The sequence below is a fragment of the Mesocricetus auratus genome, unplaced genomic scaffold (genome assembly GCF_017639785.1).
Source record: "Mesocricetus auratus isolate SY011 unplaced genomic scaffold, BCM_Maur_2.0 Super-Scaffold_100011, whole genome shotgun sequence".
In the NCBI taxonomy this organism is placed as follows: Eukaryota; Metazoa; Chordata; class Mammalia; order Rodentia; family Cricetidae; genus Mesocricetus; species Mesocricetus auratus.
Window position 1 is genome coordinate 81,422,364 of NW_024429195.1, and position 14,402 is coordinate 81,436,765.

At 48.0% G+C, this 14,402-nt stretch overlaps 1 protein-coding gene and 1 non-coding gene across 4 annotated transcripts in view; one reads left to right on the top strand and one right to left on the bottom strand.

The window, feature by feature from the left end:
- Chst11 (carbohydrate sulfotransferase 11) overlaps nt 1-14,402 on the top strand; it is a 206,951-nt gene that overhangs the window by 162,227 nt on the left and 30,322 nt on the right. The window lies entirely within an intron of this gene.
- LOC121143421 lies at nt 11,445-11,550 on the bottom strand. The gene has a single exon (XR_005880610.1). It is a non-coding gene; the product is annotated as a U6 spliceosomal RNA (small nuclear RNA).

The window sequence follows — 14,402 nt, forward strand, 5'->3', positions numbered from 1 at the left end:
ACAGGGGCTTGGGCCTCACCGATGAGTTCTTACACATTGCTGGGGATTCAGAGATTAAGGTGGGTTTCCTGGGGCCCAAATCAAGGTTGCAGCACATCCAGGCTCTTGGGTCTAGTGAGAGTGTTGCTGGCCCTCTCCATCAAGTATGCACAGCATGACCTGCTTGCCTTTTACAAGGGGACTGTGGTGGCCATGGGCACACCTGGGAGCCCATCATCACCTTCCCACGTCGTGCTAGTCATATCTGCAAATCTCTTTTAGCCATACTAGCCATAGGTACTAGTATGTGACTGTCATTGGGAACCATTCTCCTGTCTGTCACCCAGGTCCCTCATGTTGTCCTTGACTTTGGCCGACGGCTCCTTTCCACAGGTGCTCCATGGCACAGCCTTTAGAACAAGACGGAGTAGTGCCCATCCCTTTCAGCTCTGTAAGCCAACGCCAAACTTCCCTTTTCTTTCTCTGTCTTTCTGTTTTCTTTCATGGTCTCTCACTTCACCCTATCCTTCCTAATCTGAAATAAATAAATATGGTTTTAATAATAGTGGAATTGCCTGGCTGCTGAGAGCAGAAAATTGCCCCGTGTGTAAAGTGCATGGTCCTAATTGGTTCCAAAAAATGGGGACCAACCATTCTCTCTGTGACAGCTCTTCAATGGTTTTAGTGCCCCTGTAACAACAAACAGTCCAGTGACTTGGCATGGTCAGAAGGAACAAAAGTGTCAGCTCACCAGTCCAGGGGTCCCAGGAATGGTCTATGGAATGCAGCAAAAAACAAACCTGGTCCCAGCTCATCAGAAGTGGGCTCCACGGGAACAGAAGTGTCCTTGAGCTGAGCAGATGATGGATGCGAAACAGGAGGGGGTGGGGAGAGGCGTCTGCCCAGCAAGCGGATTCTCTTGTGAACGCCATGGGATCAAGGCGTTCTTGTGATACAATGTGTACACTAAGAGAGGCCCGGGATATTTATGGTCCCGATCGCCTCAATGGCCACCCTGTGTGATCAGCTTTTTGCAAGTTATGTGATGTTTCTAGGAGGAATTAGGAATAAATCTTCCCAGGAGGCTGGTTGAGATGGGAGAGGCCACTGGAATGTGGGAGGTGGGGCGGAGAGTAGGATGGGGGGGTCCCACCCTTTGTGCATCATGGAAGCTCAGTAGGAAGTTCCGTTGGTGCGTGGTCATGCCTGGCTCTGCCGCCTTGGCCACCATGTTGCCATGCTGGCTGTTGGAAATTATTAGTAGCATGGACAGAGGTGATGTTTTGTTCATGAGGAGCCCGCAGTTTGTTCTGACCTCATTCCCTCCCACCTGGCACCTTAGTCACTGTGACTCTGGCCGGTTGCTCCCAACTGGCCTCATGCAGGGACCTGGCTCCCTCTTCCTTGCTCACGGCTCCATCCTGGCTTCCCAGTGCCCTCTCCGTATCGGCTCCTGAAACGGCCAGGCTCATTTGCTCACCTGGCGTCTTGCTAACTACCTGTGGACTACTTACTACACCTAAAGGAGTGGCCCTCTCACTGGTGCCTGAGCTAGGGGAACCCTGGCACATGGGTGACGTAATGCTGTTAACTGCTGGCAAGGTTTGTTTCTGTATACCTCCTCCCTCATTCTAAACACCCCCCCCGCAATGTTTGTTTGTATAGTGGATTCATTTTACAGATGGAGAAACTCAGGCTTGATGGATGAATAGACTGTAGACGTTTGCAGTACTACTGAGTTGATTCAGCCACTATTGCTCATCCATTGCTTGTGACAATTTTGTGTAACAGGACACTCGTTTCTTTTCTTCATACTGTCCTCAAGATGGCGAAGAATTGGGAAGAGTAAGTTTGCTTTTAATATGAATATGTTGAGTGGAGGGGGCAGAGACTGCCTTCACACAGACCCTCTCTCTGACACACACACACACACACACACACACACACACACACACACACACACACACACACACACACGCACACACGCTGGAAAACAACATATAGGAATGGTTATCTCCTGCCTGGGGCTCAGGGATCAAACTCGGGTCTTCAGGTGTAGTAGCAGTCTCGCTCCATCATGTGTGGGGTATCTTCCTGGGAAGCGCTATCTCTTGAGGACTGGGTGTGTGCACATTGCTTCCTGCCTGTGTCTTCTTGGAGGAAGGTTTATTGACTCACTGAGGCTTCAGGTGTGTGAGGCTCTTGTGATCTCTGCATGTGGGCAAAAGGTCTCTCCGACCTCCACCTCTGGTCACAGCGCCCAGAATCTTCACATCATCCCAGCCTCTGGCTTAGCCTGTGCTCTCTTAGGTTCTTAAGTGGGAGCAACATCTGAGTAGCTGGGCCCATAACTGGGTGCTTCAACCCACATTCCTGCAGGGGAGAGCCTGGGATACTAGGGGGAGCAGGAGATGTTAAGGCAAACGGGTCTGAGTTGATGATGGCTGTGTGATTAGTTCCTTAGCATCTCTGAACCCAGTGACCACGGAATAATAATACCCACATCCGAAGGTCTGTAGGAGGGTGGGCTGAGGGAGGAGTTGTCACTCTGGGGCAAGGTGTTAGACAGTAAAACAACCAGTCTAGAGGTTTCTTATTTTCCATATGCTGCTGTCTTCACCATTGGTCTCCTCTTCCTCCTCCCCATGCTGGGGAAGGAACCCAGGCCTCATGCATGCTAGACAGGCACTCTGATCATGAACCTAACCCCGACCCCTCTCTCAGTCTTTGCAGGCTCTTGTGCAGAATCAGGCATCAAAGGCCATGCCATCCTACTGTGGCACAAACCTCAGTGTGGACAAGCAGGGTTTCAGCTATATGCATTTACACCGCCATGAGTGATGTTCCCAGGAAGGATCATAGTGATATCAAGTCCAAACATGTTACAACATGAGTGAGCCTCAGAAACACTAAGGGAATAGAGCCCCTTGTAAAGTCCACAGCCGTGATTCCGTAAATGTAGCACGGACGAACGTAAAGGCAGAAAGGACATTGGCTGCTGCCTTGACCTGGGTTAGGTTGGAGGACAGGAAGTGGCTGCTGGAGGTGGAAAGTTCTGGGTTGTGATAAATATACTTTAGGATCAGAACGTGGTAGTGGTTGCACACCTCTGTAAATACACAAATACCATCGTATTGGACGTTTTAAATGAGCGGATCTCTCATGGGCATGCCCAGAAGCTTGTCTCCTAAGTGACTCTAGAGCCTGTCAAGTTGACCGTGTTCACCATCACAGGTATTTCTAATACAAAAATGCAGCAATCATCTGAGACAACACTCTGACCCACTCTACCTATGCCTACCTTAGGGGACATTAGATGGGAACTTAAAGTCAGCAAAGCCCTTGATTTGAGGCGAGCTGGCCCCTAGTCCACTTTTGAAGGATTGGCTGCTGAACCTCATTAGCATCCCCTCAAACATCATGTCAGGAATTACAGAGCCTGCATCCCAGATGCTGCACCCAGCCCAGGCTCAGTGGCTGTCTTCAGGAGTGTGCAGGACAGGCTGAATGCCTGAAAGGGTTTCCTCGAGGGCCGGCTTGCCTCAGGGCCTTCCGTGCAAAGACCAGGCACGTGCAGAAAGCCGCTTCAAGTAATGAAGGGCAGCAAGCACCACAGGGGCTGAGGCCCCTCCTTGTGCAGCCCCACCCAGAGGAGCTTTTGTTGCAGCTCCAGTGTGAACACAGAAGAAATCTCACTGCGGGGCTAGAGTGCTCTGCTCATGGGCGGGCCAGCCGTTTTGGTCTGTTTAGTTCTTCAACTGCTGGGATAAAGCTCGCCCACCTTACAGAGGGCCGCTGCCTCCTCCTGTCTGGGGGGCACCTGCAGGGCCTCGCTCTGGCCTTGGAGACAGACCACACATAGAAATGGACCACTGTTCATGAGTCAGGATTGCCCCAGTGTGGGTCCCCCCCAATAGTATGTGAGCCTGGTTTTCATGCACGCCCCATCTCCACGGGTACATTCTTCGTTTCTGTTACACTGGCACTGAGAGACAGACCAGGGTGGTGTTTTCTCTATGGCCCAGGGACTTAACCGCCATGGCACAGCTGTTTATCACGGGAAGCCGCCTCATGTTGGAGTGCAAGCTGTCCCACACCATCTATTGATGTACTTCACCCATCAGTGGCCTCCTCCAACAGGGAGCAGTCCAAGTCGGGTCTGGATTTGAATGTTGCTGCTGGCACTGCCTAGCCAGCTTGTGTAACCATAGCAACCAGTCATTGCTACAACCTGTTCCTGACTCTGCCGGGAGAATGCCTGACAAGCTTTGTGGCCCATCTCTGAATTACCTCACATGGACAATGCACATCTCCATTTTGTGTTCAGAGTCAGAAGTCAGCCCACTCTGAAAGGTGATTGGCCTCAGGCAGGAGAGAGGAGCGTGGGGGGAGGTTAAGGAGAAGGGCGAGCAGAAGGAAGGTAGATGGCAGCTGTGAGAGACAGAAGGCAGCTGGGCTGCACCTCAGCCTCACACCTTCTGCTCACTGAAGGATGAGCCAGCACCTAGACAGCCAATGCCGAGGCTTCAGCATGGCTGGGCTGGGCTGCTCCCACCCCCCACCCCCCCCACCCCCCCCCCACCCCACCCCCGCTGGAGTGCCCACGTGAAGGTGGTTGATGTCATCCTGGGAAGTGGGATGCATTTGTGATCACTCTGTGGCTGAATCCTGTTTTCACTTTGAATCATATCTGGACATGGCCCTGTGGTTTTGTTAGGACATTGAACCTCAGAAGGTTGAAATCCAGCTGTGGCTTACACTGCGCAATTTTCCTGTAACGGCAGGGAGCAGTATAGCGGACTCAGACACAGTTACTCGGAACAGCACCTATGGGTGGGTGTTTCTCAGGAAGTAGTAAGATATGATATTCCTCAGCCAGCTGCCCTTTGGAGCCCTTGCAATTTCCTGGGGCCCGATCTCACTGTGCCAGCACTAGACTGCCATGTCCTAGGGCAAGTTCTAGAAACTACAGTTTTATTCAACATGTGAATTTTAGCCAGGTGTTGGTGGCACACACCTTTAATCCCAGCACTTGGGAGACAGAAGCAGGTGGATTTCTGGGAGTTCGAGGCCAGCCTGGTCTACCGAGTGAGTTCCAGGACAGCCTCCAAAACAATACAGAGAAACCTTGTCTCGAAGAACAAAACAAAAAGAAATTGAATTTTGTTTGTTGTTTTATCCCTTAGGCCTGTCATTGGGCAGTTAATAGATACCTAATGACTATTTATTGGATGAATGAAGGAAGATACAAGTGACGAAATGAGTGTGAGTTGAAGGGATGCCTTCATATGTATGGGAAAAGTCAGCCCTGATTCTGCTCCATGGAGCAAGCCAAGCTGCAGGGACCTGGGATCCTACCAAGGCTGCAGAGGAGAAGGGCAGAGAGGTGAAAGAGTGGTCCCAAATGCTTAGCACTTGACTGTCAGCACACACTGGAGCGGGGGAGCCAGCAGCAGAGGCTCAGGAGACACAGCTGAACCAGGAGGTGGGCAGACCCAGACCCCAGGCTGGTACATTGTCAGCAAGAAAAAGACTCCTCCTGAAGGCCTAGGTAATCTATGGGGCCTTGGGTAGTATTTCCCCTGGTGCCTAGGAATTAGCCTTTCCATTTTTCTTTCAAGAAGGATTATAGAACAAACAAGAATTGGTATGAAATATGGGTAGATGGATGAGTAGATGGATGGATTTTGTTGATAGGTTGGTGGATTAATAGATAGATGGTTAGGTGAATAGGTGGATGGGTGAGTGTGTGGGTGGGTGGATGAGTGGATGGATGGATGAGTAGATGGATGGATGGATGGATGGATGGATGGATGGATGAGTGGATGGATGGATGGATGGATGAGTGGGTGGGTGGGGTAGATAGGTGGATAAATGAGTGGGAGGATGGGTGGGTAAATAGATGGATGGGTGGGTGGATGGATGAGTGGGTGGGTGGATAGATGGATGGGTGGGTAGATAGGTGGATAAATGAGTGGGAGGATGAGTGGGTAAATAGATAGATGGATGGGTGGATGGATGAGTGGGTGGGTGGATGGATAGATTCTGAAATGGGTATCCAGATGGGGTAGGACAAAGTGTATCGGCCTTGAACTCTCTCTGATCCCAGCTTTGCCATCTTTAAATGGAAATGATAAACACTGAGCCTCCCTCAATCTGGGGGCCATGTGGATGTCCAAATTAAACACTGGACACTTTTGGCCAGTGAAGAGATATACAGTTCTATAGACTTGCTCTCTTCATTACCTCTCCCCAGAAGCTTACCCCGATACCAGTGTTATGATTGAAGTCTGAGATTGAGTCGAAATCCTCATGAGCCCCGTGATCATGCTGGGATTCCTCCAGCAAACCTTGGGTGAATTTTCCCCCTTCTCGGCTCCCAAGCAATTTTTCTTCAGGTAGAGGCTGCCAAGATTTTATGGCTATTTGGTTATCTTATCCACCCAGATGGTTAGTGTTAATTTATGCTGAAATAAATGTGCAAAACCTCATTTGTCTTATTACTCCAGAAACATGAGGTGTAAGACCTAAAAAACTCTTAATATATAGCCTCATGCAAGGGCCAGGGTGTGATGTGACTACACACTTTTTCATTCAATTTGGCTTGAAAGCCTGCTTTTCTGTCCCTTGATATTTATGTATAAGCAAATTAGGTTGTTTAGTATAAGAAACTCAGACTCATTTTATGACTTTTAATACACGTGCTTGCCTTGTGTTACTTAGCTACCTTTTATTGAGAAAAATTAAGCTGTGATTTATTGCCTGATGATAAATTTCAAACATCTTTCTATACTTGTAAAACATTAATCACTAGGCATAATATTAGAGTGGTGACCAGGGATTTAAAGACTCATTGGCTGTGTAGCTCGGGTGTGGCTCGCATCCCCATCTTGTGGGTAAACACGGCTTTCAAATGCACCACGAGGATGGTGTGGCACAGTACACAGGAGGCCCCAAGCATCTGAATCACTTGTGAGTGCTGTCAGGCAGGGCTGTGGAGGCAGAGCTAACAAAAGGTTGGTTCTCTACTCCAGGTTGTGTCTGGACTTCCCTTGGGGCTGGTCCTGTGCCCTCTGCTTGGACACTCACTGAGACAAGTTATTTATGAAATTCCCCTTGTGTCATTGAGAACTTCTCAAGCAGGAACTTACCAGATTCTAGTAGGAGCCGACATTTCCACACGATGATTCATGGGACTGATGTGACTTTTTCTAAAAGTCGGATCTACCTGGCCATGGTCCCAAAGCCTGGCTGCGGGACAGTTGTGTTGTGGTAAACAGTCATCTATTCGTGATAGCTGTGATAAAAAGTGGGAAAATTGTTTCTAGGGCTGGGCCCACACAGGCTCAGTTACGACGTGTCACTTCCTGTAGGACTCTTTAAGACTTCCGGTCAAGGCTCACAACTGTGCATACTGTGATTTCAAAGAAAGACTCTTCTAAGTGGAGCTTTTGGGGGTTTTATTGGTGCTATTTTGTTGGGGTTTTTGTTTGTTTTTATTTTATGAACTATTCTTCAAAAAAAAGAAGATGTAAAAAATTGCACACCAAAATTAACCAGACCCAAATTCCAACTCCGTGAACTTCTATACAGTTAGAGTAGGTGTTTGGAGTGGAATGTGTGGGACTTCACATTGAATTTTACACTTTCAATACTGAGTATATTTTATCCACCACCAAAACCAAAAAGAATAAGGTAATAGGATGTTGTCATTTTGCTTAGATATTTTACACACTGAGTCTTGTTTTTTGTCTCTGCAAAGGCTTGTCCTTATTCCCATGACACCCTTCTCCTATCTAGTTCCCATACACTTACAGCTAGTGCACCAACCTTTCTGGGGGGGGGCTAAGAGTAGCTGTCATAAGGCCTGGGCTCAAGGACCAACAGGGCACATGCCAGACACCAACTTGAGTTTCAGAGTCATTTCTTAAGCATTGAGTGTTGTCTGTCCTGTCGTCTCTCTTGGGTGATGAAGCTGCAATCATCAACTGACCTCTCGAAAGTGTCTTGCACATCAGAGGCACTGAGTAAACTGTCTAGGATCCCAGATGACCTTTAGACATGACGGTGACAAGTTGAGATGGGATTCGAGATCAATACAGTTCTTGACCCTTTCTGTCATTTTCCGGAGAGCTCTGAAGAACTAGTTCCTGACACGTTTCCTTCAGGTGTTAGCAATGCCAATGGTATTTCCTGAGAAGCAACCCTGGCATTCTTCCATACGTAGGCCATGATCTCCCTTCTGGAGTGCTTGACATTGGAGGGTGGGGCTGCTGCTCTGCATTTCCTGCTGTTGCTGGTGGGAGTGGGAGTGTTCACGCTTGAATTTGGCAACAGCGTGGTCATGTTTTCTGCTTATTACCTCTCTGCATGGTGTCAAGGGCTTCTTATAAGTTAAACAAACAAACAAATACTCGCTAAAACAGAGAGTCGCAGTTATTCTGGTACGCAGTCTGTTTGGCACAGGTTGCTTGCTGAGACCCTCTGGCCCTGTCCTCCAATATGCCAGCATCCAGGCGACAGACCATGGGTGATGGGCTCTGAAGAATAGCTTGTTGTTACAGACTAGGTGCTAACAGGTTCCTAGCACTGCAGTCCGTGGCGACAATGTTTGCAAGTGTATTGATGGATTTAGTCCTGACAGCCCTCCACAGCAGCCTCTGTTCTACCCATGTGATTGATGGAAACACCAAAGCAGGGGGGGATGTTAAGTAATCATCACTACCCCTCAGCCAATACAGAGAAAAACAGATACAGCCTCAGGACTACACACTCGTATACACACACACACATCACACATTCCACCCATGCGCGTGCATACACACACACACACAGATCTTTAAGATATTCTCAAAAGAGCCTTCAGATTCATGCAAAAAGAAAGTCTTGAAAATCCTTGGGTGTTCAGTTGGAGGCTGTGCTATTTCTAATAAGACACTGTTTAAAAACTACACAGTAAATCAAAAATAGGGACTTAAATGAGTTATGCCACACGTCTGAAAGATAAATGGGCAGGGGCGTTGCTGCTCTTGTTTGTGTTTGTTTTGAGACAGTCCAGACTGGTCTTGACCCACCTCCTGAAAGTTGTCCTCTGACCCCCATGTAGATGCCGCTGCTCTTGCCCCCTCCCACACAAACACGAAGTGAGCCCGTGTAATTAAGACAAACCACTTAGACACATGAAAATCTTATCTCTGGGACCATTGAAAACTGATTCTGGCTGGGCAGATAGCTCCTCAGTGAAGTGCTTCTCATACCAGGACCTGCGTTTGATCTCCAGAACCCATCCCAAGGCCAGGAGAGGTAACATGCTGGACTTCTTCGTCCAGCACTAGGAAGGCAGAGACCGGCGGGTCTCTGAGAAAGCCTGCATCAGAAAACAAATAAATAAAAATAGTAAAGATGGGCAGTGTCTTAATGACACTGAGGCGGTCCTCTGGCCTTTCCATGCACATGCACACATCAAAATCATCCTCATCATCATTATAATCATAAATAGGCAACTAGTAGGGTTTGGCCGATGGGTTGTAACAGAAGTGACCTCTAATTGGTGCCCAGCCATTAGAAAGTTCCATCAGGAAGCTTTACAAGGGATTATACAGACATGGGGGGGGGAGGCATTTCAGTGTCGTGGACATATTTAGCCCAGAAGGCCAGGAGAATCCACCTCAGCCACTGACCTGCAGTGGAGCCTGGCAAAGCTCTCCACGCCCTGCCTGCTTTGGGGACTGGCAAGAACCTGTTTCCTGGCTGCTGCCTCCTCACACCCTCCCCACATTATCAAACCCTTATACCCTCTCCCAGTGTGACCCCATTGGAGGGAGTTAGGTGACAGAGCCCTCAGCTGGATGGCCTAGCAGGATCCTACATTAGATCATGCCCACAGAGTGAGCCAATCAGGTAACAAGTAATGTGGGGTCAGGACAGTGGCCTGCAACTGTGACAGAGGGCAAGCTTCCTGGGAACCTTGGAGGACTGAAGTTCTTTGAGTTCAGGGAGAAAAGGCCCAGCTGTTTGTGGACTACTTCTCAGTGGGGAGCTCTTGGAGTTTCTTTTCTTTGCCTCAGAACATTCCACCCTCACTCTGCTCAGCCGGATCTACATCCTGGGCTTGACGTGAAAGGCAGAGTTTCCAGGCCTGAGTCACATCCTGGGTCTCTGAGCCCTAGCAGTCAGTAGCTTCGGGCCAGCAGAGAGGGTTATCATCAGACCCTCCACTGCTGAGGAGGAGCTGGAAGGCAGCCATGAGTCAGCTCCTAGGACCAGGCAGTTCTAGATGTGTGGCCTTAAGGTCCTGGTACCACGAGCCAGAGCCAGTCGCAGGTGTGGCCTTGAATAAGTTATCAACACTTTTCTGGGCCTCAGACTTTCTGTTCTGTAAAATGAACCTGGTGCTGCCTGTCCAGCTGGTTTGCCATGGGACTCAGTTATAAAAGTTGTCATTTTGTAAGCACCGTGTGCTAGCTATCAGTTGTACAGCAGGCTTCTCTTAAGTGGAAGTCTCAGGGCAGAGAGCAGTTTCGTCTCTATTCTAAAAAGTTGTGTGGAATTTAGTTGCAGTTCAAAATCCTCAGCCATCAGATTACAATGTCCCAGTAAGAGACAAACTCATAGACACACCGGTTTTCATTTTACAACGTGTCTGAAAGTTATCTTGAGAACAACTTGAGAGAGAGAGCGAGAGGGAAGCCATCCTCATGGCTTAGTTACTGAATAAGCATTCGCTACAACCCTACCCTGTGCATAGCCCCAGAAGCACGTAAGTGACGAGGACATGGTTCCTGGGCATGAGGGGACTCTTCCGGGCTGATGTCACCAAGAAGCGGGTGCCTCTCTTTCACACAGTCCCAGGCATCATGCATAGCCTTTCCTCCATGGCCACAGGGCTCTTTTCCGGACATGGGGGAAGCAGTGTGTTACCAAGAGCAGCCCCTGCTCACTTATCACAGCCTCCCTAGGGTGTCTGCTGTCCTGCTGTGAAGGTAAACGGGCAGGATGCTTTGCATGAAGCTGTGCACCTGGTAATCATGTAGGAGCCAACCAGATGAATGTCATCCTTGGAGGTGTTTCTAAAGAGAATTTTATGTTAAATAAGCGGGACACCCCCTCACCAGCTTTGGCAGGGATTCAGGCCTTGACAAGAAAAGAGCAAATTTCTCTTGCCTTTGCAGAGAATTTGCGTGGTCCTCATGAGTAATACTGTGCCACACTGGAACCCAGGGAAGCCTCTGGGGATGTTCTAGAACTATCTGCATGTTCCTCTCTTGGGCAGAGGTAGAGTGGTGCATTTGGGAAATGCTTTCCAAGCCTCCTCACCCACCCCATCTAATCTTTTTGCTTTTCCCTCCAAATAGAAAATATCTAGACATTTTTCATAGAGTCAAGAAATGGTCTAGTAAACACTTCTATCATCCTCAACTAGCAAATAAAACATATTTTTCTGTATTTGCTTCAGGTCTTCCTTTTTAAATATGGGCCACTTCATGAATTTGCATGTCATCCTTGCACAGGCACCAAGCTAATCTTCTCTGTATCGTTCCAAATCTATTGCGAGAGCTGCAAAGGCAGCCCTGCTTTCTGTCAAAGGTCCTCACGCCAGCCCTTGTCTCGGGACAGACACATGGGGGATGAGAACTCCCTTCTCCCAGTACCTCCTCACATAATGGCTGGGTTTATGGTTAGTTTCCTGTGACTCCTTGGCCAGACTATGGATGGAATGTCTGTGAGCCTCCAGGCTCTGGGAGATTCTGTCCTCACGGCCCCTTCTCTTCCTGAGCATCAGTGGGACACATGCTTCCCCAGTTCTCACCTTTATAATTTAGAAGCTACCCAGGGCTGTGTCTGGCATACAGACGGTGTTTAACCAAAGCTCTTGTGAGCGTGTCTCCTACACTTAGCAAAGACAGAGTCCCCACCCAGTCAGCTGACTGTAATTGGTATTGCAAGCATGATTGAGTTCTTTTTTTTTTTTTTAAAGAAAACAAACTGGGCTTTTGAGAGTTGAACACTGTGCGTGTAGATGAATATTCCTTGCATTTAATCAGGAGGTCTTATCTTCTCTCTAAAGGAAAACCTGTCTGCTCAGAAAGACATCTGTGTTTACTCTTTGTACCTGAAAGTAATTCAACTAACGGTGATCAAATACTTGCTTTAACTCAGACTTCGCTAACAAAGGGAAGGCTTTTCCTGCAGTGTGTGAATTGGGACATGTCCCTGCTGCCTGGCCATTAATTTCTATTAAACACAATGAGTAACTAGACTGCATTTTCTGAGCTTGCTAGATCCAAAATGGCTGCCTCAGAAGGCTCTGGAATGCTGGTAAGAGAGCCAGCTCCCAGGCCTTACCTTAGAGACAGTGAGTGGACTCTGGGCAAAGCCTGGAAATCTGAATTTTGAATAGACTGCCCATGTGGTTCTCATTCATCATAAGGTGAAGGACTGTCTGTCTGGATTGATGCTGCCCAAAATGGTCTCCTATCAAGTGGGACTCTAAAAGGAAGCCCAATGAGCTATGCTGTTGGTATACACACTGATCTCAAAATGCCATACCCAAAGAGGGGAAATAGGTCAATGTTTGTTAAATTTTGTTTAATCATGATAAAGGATAATATTTTGGATGCGTGGAGCTAAATAACTGATTCACATCGATGCCTGTTTCATTTGACTTTTTACTGTGGCTGTTACAACAGTTTCTAGTGTGTATGGCTTGCATTCTGTCTCTGTGGGATACTGGAGTCTCAGCCGTCACTGAATCCCTGAGAACACTTGACATCAGGGACATTTTGGGTAGTGGATGATTCCAGTTTGTGACTTTGACAAACTGTTTCACTCCCTTGGGCCTCAGTTTCCTTCTGTGACATGAGCAAAGTAACAAGGAACCGTTATATTTGCTTCCATTTGGAACTCAGTGGGTGGGGCCCAGCCCTCAGTCTTCCCCTCACAGTATGGATGCCCAGAAGGCTCCCTCAGTGGAGTGAGGAAACTGTGCTGTCCCAGCTTACAGAGCGATGAGCTCAGATGGCCCTAGGAGTCTGTGATTTAATCTTCTGTGGAGACCCGTCTCAGATCTCCTTGTGGGCTCGCCCATCTAGGAATAGACCTGCTGGCCATTGCAAGTTGTGACCTCCCAACTTGCTTACAGCTGTCCCCACAGAACTACACAACTTTGTCCTGCTGCCTGTAATTTGTGACTCAGCCCTAGAAATGCCAGATTAAACAGATTTTGATGTAAAATGATAGGTTTATTCACCTACTATCCATCTACTACTCCTTTTAAGACAGATTGAAAGCCAGTGTTCATTCTTCCAGCTGAATTCTAATACTGCAGAGGCAATAAGACAGTAATACATTGAGTGGGGGAATGCAACAGGAAACGTTTGTTTGAAATTACTAATAGAGGGTAGAGGAGATGGTTCACCGGTAAAGAGAGTCAGAGATGGGGGTGTGCTTACAATCTCAGCACTTGAGTGGGCAGATCTCTAGGGCTTGCTGGCCAGGGAACCAATCCTCATCAGGCAGGCTCTCCTCAAGTGAGAGACCCTGTCTCAAAGAAACAAGGATGACAGCGCCTAATGAGGAACTTCATCCGCTGACCTACACACACACACACACCACACACACATACACACACCACACACACACATACACACACACCACAAACACATACACACACATACACACACATGCACACACACCACACACACACCACACACACATACACACATACACACACATACACACATATACACACACAACACACACACATATACACACCACACACACATACACATACATACATACACACACATACACACATACACACACCAATAATGATGATAGTGGTAACGATGGTGATGATTGTGGTGAGGATGGTGATGATGATGATGATGATGGTGGTGACAATGATGGTGATGGTGGTGGTGGTGACAGTGATAATGATGGTGATGATGATGGTGATGGTGATGATTGTGGTGACAATGATGGTGATGGTGGTGGTGACAATGATAGTGATGGTGGTGATGATGATGGTGATGGTGATGATTGTGGTGAGGATGGTGATGATGGTGATGGTGGTGATAATGATAGTGATGGTGATGATGATGATGGTGGTGACAATGATAATGATGGTGATGATGATGGTGATGGTGATGATTGTGGTGAGGATGGTGATGATGGTGATGGTGGTGACAATGATAGTGATGGTGGTGATGATGATGGTGATGATAGTGGACTGAATAAGAACTGCTAAAAAGAAAATCACAGAAACCCACCCTGAGACCCCAATCACAGAAACACCCACCTCCTGCTTTTGTTTACAAGAAACTTACCTATAAAATATTTGCTTAATTGTTGTGAAAATGACAGTGTTTACTGGGCAGAATGGCGGTCAAAAGGCAATTCCTGACTTGAATGCCTACAGCCAC